Raw genomic sequence first — 14845 nt, 5'->3', positions numbered from 1 at the left:
TTAGAGCAGGGGACCTTGAGAGGAAAGTCATTTTGGAAGGGTAAAGTGTTATCGGTTTGCCCTGACATGAAAAGTGACACCGCTCAACACTTTTGATTCTGCTGCTATTTAGGGATGACATGGTCCTGGCAAAGATGTTCCAAGAGCATCAGTAAAATTAAAAATAAAAGATCATAATAGACAGTGTATCATGGCTCCCCCAAGTCAGGCATTCCATCCACCTCCCTTGACCTCCTCCTTCTTCGCCCCTCCACACTCATCCTGAAATCAGTTCTCCTTTGCATTCCCTGTCAATGCTCCGCCCTGATTTCTGGAGTGACCATCCATCTCAAACAGAAGTTGTTTAATAAAGAAAACAACTACAAAAAAGATATACGAACAGGCTTTTACACAACTTGAGTGCTAACTTTGTCTCCCTTGTTTGCCAAGGACTGCACTACCTGCTTGGAACTCCAGAGAGTGCCCAGAGACAGCTAGCGACAGAAAGTAAGTATCAATATACTGGTCCAACTCCTGGTCGTTACAGTTTTTTTCCCCTTCCACTTTCCCAATGACTCTTTCTTCTATTCTATATAGGTTCTTATACCACACTCAGCAACATATTGTTGATATCTCACCGACCTCCCCTTCCCCATCCCCATCCTCCTTTGCCTCCTGTCTCTGACTCACTCCCAGTTCTAATTTATTCTTTAATTACAAACAGTGCAATATTCACGAAATGAAAATGCCCAGCAAAGTCAATGGGATGAAGCTGCCATAAACGTGTGAAACAAATTCAATTCCCCTTTTCCCCTTCGGTAAGATGACAAACAAGATTTGATAAAGGCAACACACGCCCACTTGGAAAGGAACAAACTGTGTGTGTGCATGCATGCTCATCATGATTTAACGCAGCAGCAGCTTCACAGACTAGCATCTAACGCTTCCAGATTTAGCCGTGGTCAAAGGCTTGCACAGATCTAACATTATACTCACCTGAGCTCTGGAACCAATTTAGTTTCTGCGTGTGAAAGCCAGGTGATAGATCAAAGTGGAGCTGGGATAAATCCACTTCCCTTTCTAAATAAATAACAGAGCCTTCTGCGCCTTTGCTGGCACTTTGGAGGGGGAAAAACAAAGAAAATCACATCCCAGAAATAAAAATGAGATTCAATCGTCTGCGTGTGTTCAGAGTAGATTGGGTTTCATCAATTTGGCCCACAAGATTGTGAAAAATTTGATGCAGGATTGGATTAAACCTTTTGGATTAATTACCTATTAGCAGAGTCCTTGTTATTCATGAGAATTTGTTCAGTTGTGAGTTTAAAATGCACAGGAGTGAAAGACGAATCCTTTCTGTCCTTGGTGCCCCTTTCAGATGAGAAGTGGAATGGATTACACAGATCAGTGCAAAGTGGCCTTAGCGTAGACAGGACTCAGGGCCAGAACTTGCATTGCAACTGAGCAAAGACCTTGCCACAAAACATTATTTAAAAAAACCCCCAACCTGCGAATGTGTCAGAGCAGACAGGACTCTAAAGGAACATGGATGAATTTACCTCCCAGCCATGTCAAGCGTCCTCAGGGAGAGCCTCACACCATGGGTACGTCTACACAGCAAAAGTTGAGCACAGACTAGCCTGAATCCATTTAGTGCAGGTAACAGCAGCCATGCAGGCAGCACAAGCCTGGGAATGGGTTTGCTCGCCCACTCGGACGTAGCCCTTGCTGCTCTGTCTTCAGTGTCATGGGTACCCACGCGAGCTTGTGCCCAGCTTTCCCTGTGTAGACAGACCCTCAGCACAGCAGGGCCCTGAGCTTGGCTGGCACGTCAGGCTGTATCGCAACACAATTACATCATAACGAAACAAACAGGATAGACAATAGTATCTTGCTCCTGTCTAGCCCCTTCCATCCAAGGATCTCCAGGTGCTTGGCCCATACTAATCCAGCATGGCAACCCTCCTGGGGAGACAGGTCAGCAGTGTTATTCTACACAGACACACAAAGATTTAAGCGACTTAACAGAGGTAACACGGGCAGGCCCAAAGCTGGGACTTGAGACCAGACATGCCTAGCTCTCTCCACTAGAGCTGAAAAGGAACCCAGGCATTCTGACTCCCCTGATCTGCGACGTACTTTCTCCAGGAGCTGGGACTAAAGTGGTGCCTAGGTCGAGTGGTGCTGGCCTCTCCTCCTGGGGGTGAATTTCACCCGATGAGATCTTCCCAGAGCTGCTGCTTTTGGATTTCAGAGACAACTTTGTCATAGACATTGTCTCATGGTGGGCTGGCAGGGAGGGGAATGGGACAGCAGTGGGTAGCAGAAGTGAAGCCCTAGGGTGCCATCCCCCACTGGCTTTCATTATGGACTCAGTTACTCCCCCCACTCCCACATCCATTAGAGATCGAAGGATTGCTAGGGAAGGGAGCACTCCCCTCTGTGAAGAGCTTGGCGCAGCCAAACCTGTCCGTTTCAGTGCCCTGAAGTGACACGGGCAGCTGCTGGAGTCCCTGTTGTCATCTTTGATCTGTGAGCGTGATAAGGAGGGTTGGCGGCAGAGCTACAGAATTCTGTGGTTTATGAGCCTTCACAGACTTCTACATTTTTAAGGCCAGAAGGAACTGTTGTGATCAGCTGGTCTGACCTTCTGCATCATGCCGGCCAGAAAACGCCTCTCGGTGATTTCTGCAAATGGGGTGCAAACGCTGGCGTTCTGAATCACTAGCGTTTTGCACTGGTATAAATAACTGCTCCTGGTGCAGGGCAACAGAGAGCTGGACCCGGTGTTACGCTAACTTGCAGGATGTACACCATGAACTGGGCACCCAGGCCAACGAGAGCCTTACTCCCAGGGACGGGAGCGCCAGCGCTTTCTCATGAGGCACTGGAGACAGCGAAGTGAAATACAAGTAACCAAGGCATTTCACAGGAGCGACTCTGTGTGCCTGATTCCCAGGGCCCTCACACCTTGGGCAGTCATTTTACCAGTGCAAAAGACAGTGACTTGCTGTCAATTGTGTTTGCACCCACTCTGCACGGGTGTGAATGAGTCCACATGGTGTGGGATCGTGAGAACCTGCTGGTGAAATGCTCTGCAAAAACTGCACACTACGAATGCTCCAAGCAAACCCTTGGAGACAAAGGTCCAAACCTGGAATTCAGTCTTAGATTTATAGAGTTTAAGGCTAGCAGATGATCCAGGCAGACCTCCAGTGGATCGCAGGCCAGTGCATTGCAGTTACTCCTGTATGAAGCCCAGTAACTTGTGTTTCACTAAAGAATCTCTTCCAGAAAGGTCTCTGGTCTTCATTGAAGATGACAAGTGATAGAAAAAGCCATAACTGCCTTTGGAAGTTTGTTCCAGGAGTTAATCACGCTCTTTGTTAAAAAATTGTGTGCCTTATTTCTAATTTGAATTTGCCTGGCTTTAACTTCCAGCCAGTTGTTCTTGTTCTGCCTTTCTCTGCAAGGCTAGAGAGCCCTTTATTACCTGGCATAGTCACCAACGCAGGGAATGTCAACCCCGCAATCAGAGGTGTGCCTGCAGCATTGGAAATGTGTCTTTAAGAGGGATATACTGGAGGAAGATGTAAGGAATGGGAAATACTGCTACACACAGCCCAACTTCTGCCCTGGTCCTCAGCAGTAGGGAGAGACTGATGGGAAGCAGGAAGTGAGTGTAACAAGAGCACGGAGGTTGGTGTGGCCTCTCTGGATCCCTAGTGAAGCTGTTCGAAGGGAGTCCGAAACCCCTAGGACCCCTTACACATCAGGAAAATCTAAACCAATGTATCCAATTCCGGTGTGAGGGCTCCATTCACAGCAGTAAGAGGTTAGACAGCATGACAGAGAAAATGACAGCACCAGGGCATGGCCACCGACGCTGCTCACACCAACAGCTCAATACGTCCAGCAGTGACAGCTATATTTTAGACGAAAAACTAAAACGTGATTTTTTTCTCCCCTCGCCTGCCTTTGTCTGTAATGTGCAAGAGTGTGAGAGTGTGTGAGAGAGAGAATGAGAGTGAACTTGTATGTGGTGTGACCTGGGTGTAGTGTGTGTGTTTACATGCGGCATTTGTGTGGTGTGCATGTGATACATATATGTGATGTGTGTGTAATGGTGCATGCATGTATGTGTGCGTGCCAACAGATAAAAGGTCAAATCTGTGTGAATGTGTACACACATACTAATAAAAAAGCTCTTTATCACACCAACAGAACAAGGTTTCTTTCCACTGCAGTGGGAGGCAGCACAGGGGAATAGCTAGATATTTCCTGGCATCAGGAAGATGCTGCATGCCTCAGTTTTCTAAATTTGTTCCCCTGACCTTCAGACAGGCAGATTCAATAACAACATCATCATCTACTCTCCCCAGAAGCCTCCAGCACCCTTGGAGAGGGAGTCTGAGATGCCCTGCAGAAGCTTCATGTAGCTGCACGAAGACACATCCCTGGCTTTCCTTAGCATGGCATTTTTCTAACCCAGGCCACAGTAACAGACAAGGAGCAAACTTCAGCCAATGCCCCTCACTTCAAACAAACAAACACACATTTCCCCTTCAAAAAAAAAAAAAAAGGAGGACTTGTGGCACCTTAGAGACTAAGCAATTTATTTGAGCATAAGTTTTCGAGAGCTACAGCTCACTCCATCAGATGCATTCAAAAATGTAATTAATCTGTCTCATGCCTTGTAGCCCACTAATTCACCCAGTTAGCTTGTTTGTATATCTTAAAGAAAATCATTTCTATCATTCCTTTAACTGCAGCTCATGCTTATTTGCCATATGACACTGCTATCTCTGCCACCTGATAATTTATAGCCCCCTTGTTCATGGCCCTCGCAGTTTAGCCAATCCTGTGTATTTTGTGTCTTCAGAAGATATACTGGAAATCTGCTTGAATTTAAAGATCAATGGTCAATTGAACTTTCTTTTCACTGGAGCGGGGTGGGGAGCCATTTGCCAATACCCTTCCCTAAATGGCCCCCAAAGTTTGCTGTCTCTTTAAAAAATAATAAAAACTAGCTGTTTCTAGTGGACCAGCCAATCTGTGCAACTTGGCACCGCAGCCAGAGGAGAGAGGGGGCAGCGTCTATTCTTGGGGCCTGAGCCAGAAGGCTCCTTGATGTCAGTCTTGCAGTGCACAGTCGGGCTAGCTGGGATGAGAGGGGCTGGCACTGTGTGACTGAACTGCAGCAAGGGGCTGAATAATTGTCCATCTGGACAGCCACGCTGTTGTTTTTTGCTGGGATAAAGGCTGCACCACCACAATCAGAGATGAATGTCCCCCTCCCACCTGTATCATTACACAGTGGCCCAGCTGCATGGTTCTTTGCAGTGTTTAGGGGATTTGCCTTCCTCCAAAGTACCAGCAACATCCCAAGACAAGGACCTAATGCACCAAGGCCCTGGATTCCTGGCTCAAGGATTTGTGACCCACTCCTGGAAGCTCACCAACAGGAATGGGAGGTGGGAGGGGTCACAACCATCTTGCATTTCCCTTCATAGGGGGTGCAGCCCAGCTGCAAAAAGGCAGATGTTTGAGTCACTTTTTCCTCAGACACTCTCCGCAGCACCCAAGCCCTCCTGCAGCATGGTCTGGAAACAGGGTGAGGTGCTCGCGCCCCGTTCATGCCCACCTGCCATGGCTGCAGGGGGCTCTTTCCAGCTTAAAACCAAAACCCACCCGAGGATTTTTCTGAAAGCCTTCTACTGTCTAAAGAGACAATCCAGTTCATGTCAGGCTCCTGCATGCAGGGCCTGGCTGCACTTATATCTCCCTGCAAAGCCACCTGAAAGGACAGGACAAAAGGTCTTTGTTACTTGACGCCAGAGGAGCTGCTGCAAATGGATTCTGAGCTGCTCGTGAATAACGCTCCAAGAACAACAGAACAGGGAGAAGATTATCCACAGCACCAGAAAGGTCATAAAGCAGCTGGTGCGGGGCAGCAGGTTTAAAGTGTAGCTGTTGTAGGGCTCCTCCCATACTGGGGGCCAGAGAGCTGTACTTCCCCACCAGGCATGAGGGGCTGATCTCTCTAGTCAAGGGCTGCTCTAACTTGCACTCAAGCTTCAATGGCCTGTTCGGGGCTTTGCAGAAGCATACAATCGGCAGCACTGGTCCACCCCCATTATGACCCCCTCACTCCTCTGAGCCATGCCCCACCCATCCTGGAACACGAGCCCCGCCCAGAGGTGTAGCAAATGGGGCTCAGCTCTGCATATCAGCAAGCAGACCCTCTGCCCCCTGCACGGGGGCTGCAGGGTTACCGTGATTAGGGCTAGTTGTTTGGCTTGCGCAGACCGCTGCAGCCACAGCCATTTGCAGGACTGCACCTCACAAAAGGTGGCAAATGCATCACTGACAGCAGGAAACACTTGATTCACACATGTCGTCATTAGCCACTGGAACTCAGCCATGGGGTGTTGTTGATACCCCTAACTTAGCACAACTCACTGTGATCAGCCGTTTATATGGACAACAAGACTATCCAGCCTTATAATAGTGAAAGCTAGCAAAAATCTTTTGGAAGGGAGATAAACCTCACGTATCAGGTTTTAAACTCATCAGCAACTAGTGGGCAGCAGGGTCAGGCTGGGACAGGTTATCCCGCATTCCCCTTTCTCTAAAGCAGCTGGTGCTGGCCCTGTCAGAGATGGGTCTAGGAGGAGGACGATGCTGAGCCAGGCTGTTGGTACCTATCCTCCTAGCTTTGCAGGCCGAGGGGGGCAAAGAGTCCCACCCACCTTTTTCAAAATACTCCACAAGACCTACTCCTATAAATTCTGTGGCCTGCACCAACTTCAGACTGGTGGGCTATTAGGGTCAAATTTGTGCATTAGTCACATCCCACATGGTCCCATCTCCATGCTGTGATCCTTCACCTCCCAGATGCGACAGCGCGTTTCAGAGTGAATGTGAATGGGGCAGTTCACACCTTTTGGAGAGACCATTTCTGGCTCCATACAGACTCAGGCAGACATAAAAAAAAGGTTTTTTGAAGGTTTTTTTCAGAGTGAATGTGAATGGGGCAGTTCACACCTTTTGGAGAGACCATTTCTGGCTCCATACAGACTCAGGCAGACATAAAAAAAAGGTTTTTTGAAGGTTTTTTGTTGAAGAATTGCCACTTAGAACAACGCTTCCTCAGCTCTCGTCCCCTAACGCCCCTACTCTACTTGCGCTACATTGATGACATCTTCTTCATCTGGACCCATGGAAAAGAAGCCCTTGAGGAATTCCACCAGGATTTCAACAATTTCCACCCCACCATCAACCTCAGCCTGGACCAGTCCACACAAGAGCTCCACTTCTTGGACACTACAGTGCTAATAAGCGATGGTCACATAAACACCACAAAAAAACTTCAAAAACAGACTCCAACGTGAAACTGAAGAACTGGAATTAATTTGCAAACTGGACACCATCAAATTAGGCCTGAATAAAGATACAGAGTGGTTGGGACATTACAAAACCTAAACCTAATTTCCCCCTACTGTTACTCACACCTTCTTGTCAATTGTTTGAAATGAGCCACTCTCATTATCACTACAAAAAAGTTATTTTTCCTCTCTTGGTATCCTGCTGTTAATTGAATATCTTGTTAGACTGACCTCACACTTGGTAAGGCAACTCCCATCTTTTCATGTATTTATACCTGCTCCTGTATTTTCCACTCCATGCATCTGATGAAGTGGGTTCTAGCCCACAAAAGCTTATGCGCAAATAAATTTCTTAGTCTCTAAGGTGCCACAAGGACCCCTCGTTGTTTTTGCTGATACAGACTAACACGGCTACCCCTCTGAAACCAGGCAGACAAAAGTTACACTCAGTTCATGTTTTCAAGGGTTTTTTTCCACCCATGAGGGCTACAGAGATAAATGGAAAAAAAATAGTAACTAACCTTCCGTAACCACTGGTCTTCGAGATGTGTTGCTCATGTCCGTTCCATACTAGGCGTGCACACACCACATGCACTCTTGGCAGAGTTTTTCCCCCGTAGTGGTATCTGTAGGGGCCTGTCATAGCACCCCCCGGTGTCCCATAGAATCATAGAATATCAGGGTTGGAAGGAACCTCAGGAGGTCATCTAGTCCAACACCCTGCTCAAAGCAGGACCAATCCCCAATTTTTGCCCCAGATCCCTAAATGGCCCACTCAAGGATTGAACTCACAACTCTGGGTTTAGCAGGCCAATGCTCAAACCACTGAGCTATCCCTCCCCCTCATGCTTATACACTGGTGTAAGGGGTACCACTGGCCCCATGCCCTCTGATAGAGGGGTAGGAGGGCAGGTCATGGAATGGACATGAGCAATACATCTCGAAGAACAACAGCTATGGAAGGTTAGTAACCCTTTTTTCTTCTTTGAGTGCTTGCTCATATTGATGCTATGGTAGGTGACTCACAGGCAGAATCCCTGGTGGTGGGCTTGGACTTCACAGATATGTCAACTGCAACACTGCTCTCCCAAAACTGGCGTTGTCACGGTGATGGTGCAGTGATGGTGATGTGGGAAGCGAAAGTATGAATTGATTACCACGTGACAGCCCTGCAGATGTCCTGGATTGGAATCTCTGCGAGGAACGCTGCTGACAAAGCCTGGGACGTTGTAGAGTGGGCTGTGAAAATGTCTGGAGGCAGAACTTTCACCTGTTCATAGCACATCCTGATGCAGGAAGTTATGCAGGCCGAGATCCTCTGGGACGATAGCGACAGACCCTTTGTCTTGTCCGCCACCTCTATAAAGAGCTGCATTGACTTGCAAAAAGTGTTTAGTCCTTTCGATGTAGATGGCCAGGGTCCACCGAAGTCTGTGTTATGTTGTTGACATTCCTCATCCGATCCGTGAGGCTTCGGAAAGAAAACAGGCAGAAAAATGTCTTGGTTGTTATGGAATTACGACACGCACCTTGTCTCTCTTGATATTTAAGAGGACCCTGTGGACCAAGGGTGTTGGTGGGAAAGCATACAGCAGTCCCCACCACCCACAAGAGCAGGATGGCATCGGACAGGGAGCCCTTGCAGAGCCCGTGCATCAAACAAAACTGCTGGCATTTCCTGTTCTGTCTGGAGGTGAACTGGTCCATGCACCCCTAACATGGAATCGACATGAGCAAGCACTCTGAGAACTGAAATTCTGATCTCATTACATGCCTCCAGCCTGGGCGACTATTGCCTTTGGGTTAATCTGGCACAATGGAGGCTGGCATAAAGGTTTTATTGGCACTTGTTTGGGGTGTTCTGCAGATGTCACCATGCTGCAACGCAGCCATAGCAATTAAACCTTTTATGCCACACCTATTTGTATTCATGTGTACACAAAAAAGTGTGCGGGGGGGGGGAATCAATAAATAAGAGGCTTCTGTGGAGAATGCACTCCTTCCACAGTGTTCTTGTGTTCTCTCTGTGCAACATCTGACCCTCCTGCTGCTAGGTTTTAAAAAAGCCCCGCAGTGATTCAGGTTTCAGGGAGAATCTCCCAAGGTTTATTTTTCCTGTTTATTCTTTTCATGAATCTAAATATTCACAAAAGGTGCCCTGCTTCTATTCAGCTTCACAGTCCCAGCCCCGGCTCTCTGTTTGCGCTAACGCTGATCTTTTGCTCATCTCCAGATTATGGTGGCATTTTTTCTTTTTATGAGGAAAAAAAAGAAAAGCAGGTATGTGTGTGTGTTCCCTCCCTCCCCCGCCCTCTCCTTTGAAAACATGAAAAAAAATCGACCAAAAGAAACAATTAAAAGAAAAAAAAAATCCAAAACCCACAACTGTAGGTGAAGCAAAGCGTGTGAGATGCCTCGTATTGTCATGGAAACAAGGGCTTTTGCTGTACAAGGTTACAAAGACTTTTGTTTGTGTTCTTTGTCGTTTGAAATTTATATTTCTTGGTAAAGGCCAGATGCCAACCTCTGATGCACACCTGAAAAGAAAATCCATCACTGTACACGTAACACACACACACACACCCTCATCAAGCTGCAGAATCCAGCCTTCTGAGCTCGTTTTAGGATTGGACTGGGAAGCTGGGTTCAATTCCTGCTCAGTCTGGGAAAGTCACGGACTCTCGCTGGGCCTTACTGCTCGCATCTGTAAAAGGAGGCGAATAAAATTAATCTTTCCTTTGTCTGTTTGGCCTGTGAGCTCTTTGAGGCAGCACCTCTCTCTCTCTGTCTATGAGGAGGGGCAGGGCAAAAAGGTGAAAAATCAAAATTTTTCATGGCATGGAAATTTCAAAAAAATTTCAGTTCTGCAAATGTGAAAATATTTTGTTTTAGTTCAACATTAATCTGCTTCCCCTGAGCTGCTGTAATGCCTCATGGGACTTGTAGCGTGAGTATCTCACACCTCCATTGTCCTGTACGGATCAGGCTCCCCAGCCAGACTGCATCTCCCATGATACACCATGGTCACATGACCTCCTCTCCATGAGGGGCCATGTTAGTTCAACTGCAGTGCATCATGGGAGATGCAATTCAAACAGATGGGGGGTATTAGGTACCTGAACTGCAACTCTCACAGTGCATGGGGGTACCTCAGGAAACACACATTAATGTCAAACTGTCCCACTGTGAACTGGGCTATATTCATTTTCTTGATGGAAAAATAAAAAAATTTCAGCAAAAATCTATTTTTTTTTCCCACGGAGAATGCTGATTTTGCAGAAAGTGCATTTTCCATCAAAACCCCGCCCTCATTTAGATAGAAAATTCCCAAACCGCACTAGGGAGCGGTACTCAGCTGGGCCATCCATCTGATTGGCTGCTCATCCCCCATTGCCAACTTTATAATTAAACTTAATTGCAACACACGTTCTGGAGGCTGCAGGGCTTTTTGGGCTCTGTCATATCTTTTGAGTTTAGCCGCAGCAATTAGCCACTTTCTGCTGGGGAGAAAGCCATGAACTTCTGAACCATAATTAGTATTTGTTCCCAGGGAGACAGATCACATTCTGTCAAATATCTTTCCCAGGCTCTGCCACATGACAGTGAGTGGGAACTTTGCCCGTTTCCTTTGCAGTCTTAGCAAATCCCATCCATTTTACCAATGGTGCTGCCTGCAGACACCAGAGAGGTTTTTAGTCTTGGTTTTCCCTTTGCCTGAAATCCGTAAGTCAGATTTGCTCTGCCCAGCGTTGCAATGCCTAGCCCCTGGCTGACCTGCTGGAATCCTGAGCCCCGAGGTAGGTGCCCAGGTTCCTGTACAACCACAGGGAACGCCTGGTGCTTCATGAAGGGCTTTTCAGCCGCTGGCCAGCTGAACAGAGCACCCTGAAGCTTGCCAGTAGGTGCTGCTGGGGAGAGGGGCAGAAAGAGGAAGCTTAGGCAGTGAGTAGGTGACCAGGTGCACCTGGGTAATGGCCCAGCGATAGTGTAAGACTACAGGCTGACATTGGTCCTCAGGAAACAATGGTTGAGTTTAAACATTAACATGAGTAACTGGCTCAAACTATGTGACCAAAAGAATCAGCTCACCCGAAAGAAGAGTTGTTTGTAGTGACCATGGCAGTACCAGTGTGATCGTACTGAAGGTTTGAGTGGACGTAATAGAAATATTGAGAACGTGGTTAATTGGGCAACAGGTGCAGGGTTTAGCCAGAAAGAGTGTCATTTTGGTCTTTGCCTAAAGGCCAAGATCATCGCTTGTTTGTGTTAGTGTACAAAAAACAAGGCTTTGAGAAGGTTTTTTGTCAGAACTTTTTCCTTACCACTTTGGAGAGACACCAGGATGGGAAAAAATCTCCTGGGCCTGCTTCTGTTGTGAGTATTTTGGCCAATGCTTATAATTGTATCACAGATACAACAAAAACAATGAGGAATCCGGTGGCATCTTAAAGACTAACAGATTTATTTGGGCATACGCTTTCATGGGTAAAAAACCACTTCAAAACCACATTTACTCACGAAAGCTTATGCCCAAATAAATCTGTTAGTCTTTAAGGTGCCACCGGACTCCTCGTTGTTTTTGTGGATACAGACTAACGTGGCTACCCCTCTGATACCTGACAGATAAAACAGAAGTTTGTACATCTGCCTGTATTGGTATTTCGACTGTAATTAACATCAAGTGGCCTTTGGACGAGTAAAGGAATCCTTGTGTGGAAGCTGAGTCACAGTAAATCGTAATAAACTTAAACGAGAAATTGTTTCCAACAGACAAGTGCCTCCCTCCACTTGGGAGTCAGCCATGAACCCTCTCCGGTCAACCACTTAGTTAGGCCATGGCCTAGCATCCAAACTGCCCCCCCCCCCGTACCCCCCCCTCCCGGCCAGACTGCTGCTCGTGCTCACTCTACATTTCCATGTGTCTTCTCTGTGGGTGCTGTGCTGTCTCCCTCCCACCTGGGGCTGGCCACCGGCCCTCTGGAGGCAGGGGCTGGAAGGTAACCAGTGTTAGGCATGCTCTGAGCCAGCATCAGATGGGCATTTCCTGGCCTAGTTTGAGAATCCTGCTTCTGGACCTCCGTGGCTTCAGCTTGAGCTGTTTGTTAGCTGGGGGGCGCTGTCAGTGTTTGGGCAGCTTTACGAATGCCAACCCAAGGAAACGTAGGCACCTAGCGGGTGTAGGGGCCCACAGGGCTGGCTGGAAGCTGAATGGAGGTTTTGAAAACGTTAGTGGTGCCTAAATGGTGGATTTAGGTGCCTAAAGAGACAGGTAGGTGCCTACATACATTTAAGGAGCTGGGACTAAGTCACTTTTAAAAATGCAATTTAGGCTCTTAAGTCTGGCACTTAAATTGTTTTTTCTGTAACATGCCAAAGGTTTCAGACATAGTCTATGGCAGAGCAAGGAACAGAACCCAGAACTCCTGGGGCCAGGTGCCGTCTCATAACCAAAAACACCTGAAAAAGAACAAGAGCTGGACTCTTATAAGAATTTCCAAGACCAAATTCTAGCTGCTAAGGGTGTAAATCAGGACAGAATTTTGAGGGTTTTGGCCTCTGTTTTTAGGCTCAAGCCAAAAAGGGGACCCTCTGAATCAGCCAGGCACTGAAGGGCCCCTTAAGTGTCCTAAATGGCAAAAGAGTTTTGACTGCAGACATTGGGCACATGAGTGCCATGAAAAGTACCGGGAGCTCCCAGCGACACGCTGAATGACTTGTGTTTGTGGGTGGCCAGCTCCATTGCTAGCTGCACGATAAGTCCATGAACACTTCCAGCCTACTGATTCCTCCTTCACACAGCTGTCATCCTTCCTGTGCGATGGAGTCCCCTTCACAGCTTGAAGCCACATTCGTTGCCCTGCCAGGAATTTATTTACCTTTGAAGGCAGAGTGACTCAGCAGCTGGTAAAGTCTGGAATCCATTTATAGAGAGTGGGGCTCAGCCCTGTGATGCAAACTAGCTTGTGGAATTGAGTGTCTGTTCAAGAAAAGGAAGCTTGGTTGAGAAGTAACTACCTCACTGATGCTGAGATCTCTGCATGAAAGCAGCTGGCCGGTGGGGTCTGGCGACAAAAACTGTGCACAGTGCTGGAGGTGGCTAGAAGCAGAGGGTTATTTGGACTCAGGATCAAGAAACATTTCCAAGTGTGAGATCCCTTAGCCTATGCAATAGGAAGTGCTGGAAGCCCCATCACCTGAGACATTGTACACAGGACAGGTACAAAATCCTGCTCACTCGTACAGGGCCAAAGGCGCTTGAAGTCAAGGAGTCTTTCATGTCTACAGACCTCAAAACACTTCACGAAGGGATGACAGCAGCACTATCACCATTTTACATCCGGGGAAACCTGGGGAACGGCGAAGGGAAGTGCCTTAGTCAGGGTCCAAGACGGACGCTGCACCAGAGCTGTGCGTAGAACCCAGGAGTCCTGATGCCCAGTCCCATACTCTGGTCACTAGACCCCCATTTTCCCTCTCGGAACTGGGACCAGAACACAGAAGTCCTGACTCCCAACCCTGCTGTTCTAACCATGAGACCCCACTCCCTGCTAAAAGCTGGGATCAGAACCCAGGAATCCTGACGGTCAGACCCCCTCTGTGGGACCATGATGTCATCAGAGACTAGATTGTCAAGAACACTCCTGCATGGGTGCTGGAGGGATGTATGAGAAGGTGTTTGCCAGGTCTTCTCTGTTTCTATGCTGCCACATACAGCTGCTTGCCTGCTTTCTACCAATACCATGCCAGTCGAGTCATACAGTCATGGAGTTTCAGGCCAGAGGCCACCAGCTCCTCTGTTCTGACCTCCTGCATACCACAGCCCACCAACACCACTCAACAGCTGCACGCGCAACCAAAATTACACTCAAGTATTACAGCCCTTAGGGGACTAGACAGTCCTGTGCCACAGGCAGAGAAGGGGAGGGACGCAAGGTGCACCAGTGCTCAAGGGCCTGCAAGGGCAGGAAAATCATTAAGGGCAATAGAACCATATAATCCTGGCGAGAGAGAGAGATTATACCTCTCACCGTTGGGTGACTGCGTGGCTGGCCCAGGACCCATCATTACCTTTTGTGATGTTATTGTTTATCTGGTGTTTAACGCTGACTATAATAGAGGTTTGGAAATTAGAGAGTAAAAAGAAACCAATTTCCCGGGTCCTGCCAGATGAACGGCATTGTTCTCAGCAGCTCAAGAGGCTGCTTAAGGGCCTTGGAAACTGTCACAAACCCCCTGGGACTTATCAGCCCATGTTGTATGAAAAGCCTTGAAATTCTTTCCATAACAACAACAACCCTCCCCTCCATCAGTGGAACAATACAGTTAGACGCTGGGATTCTTGTGCCCTGGCCATTCCCCCTCTGTACTAGGAGAACTTTGGGAAGAGGCATCTGGACTTTTCTGTAAGTAAAAGTAAAGTTTAAAAGAAAAAATGGCAAGTTTTCTTTCCTTTTAAGGCAAAATGCGCAACTAAAGGC

Source organism: Lepidochelys kempii, chromosome 23 (genome assembly GCF_965140265.1).
Source record: "Lepidochelys kempii isolate rLepKem1 chromosome 23, rLepKem1.hap2, whole genome shotgun sequence".
Taxonomy (NCBI): domain Eukaryota; kingdom Metazoa; phylum Chordata; order Testudines; family Cheloniidae; genus Lepidochelys; species Lepidochelys kempii.
Note: the sequence above shows the minus strand (reverse complement) of the source record.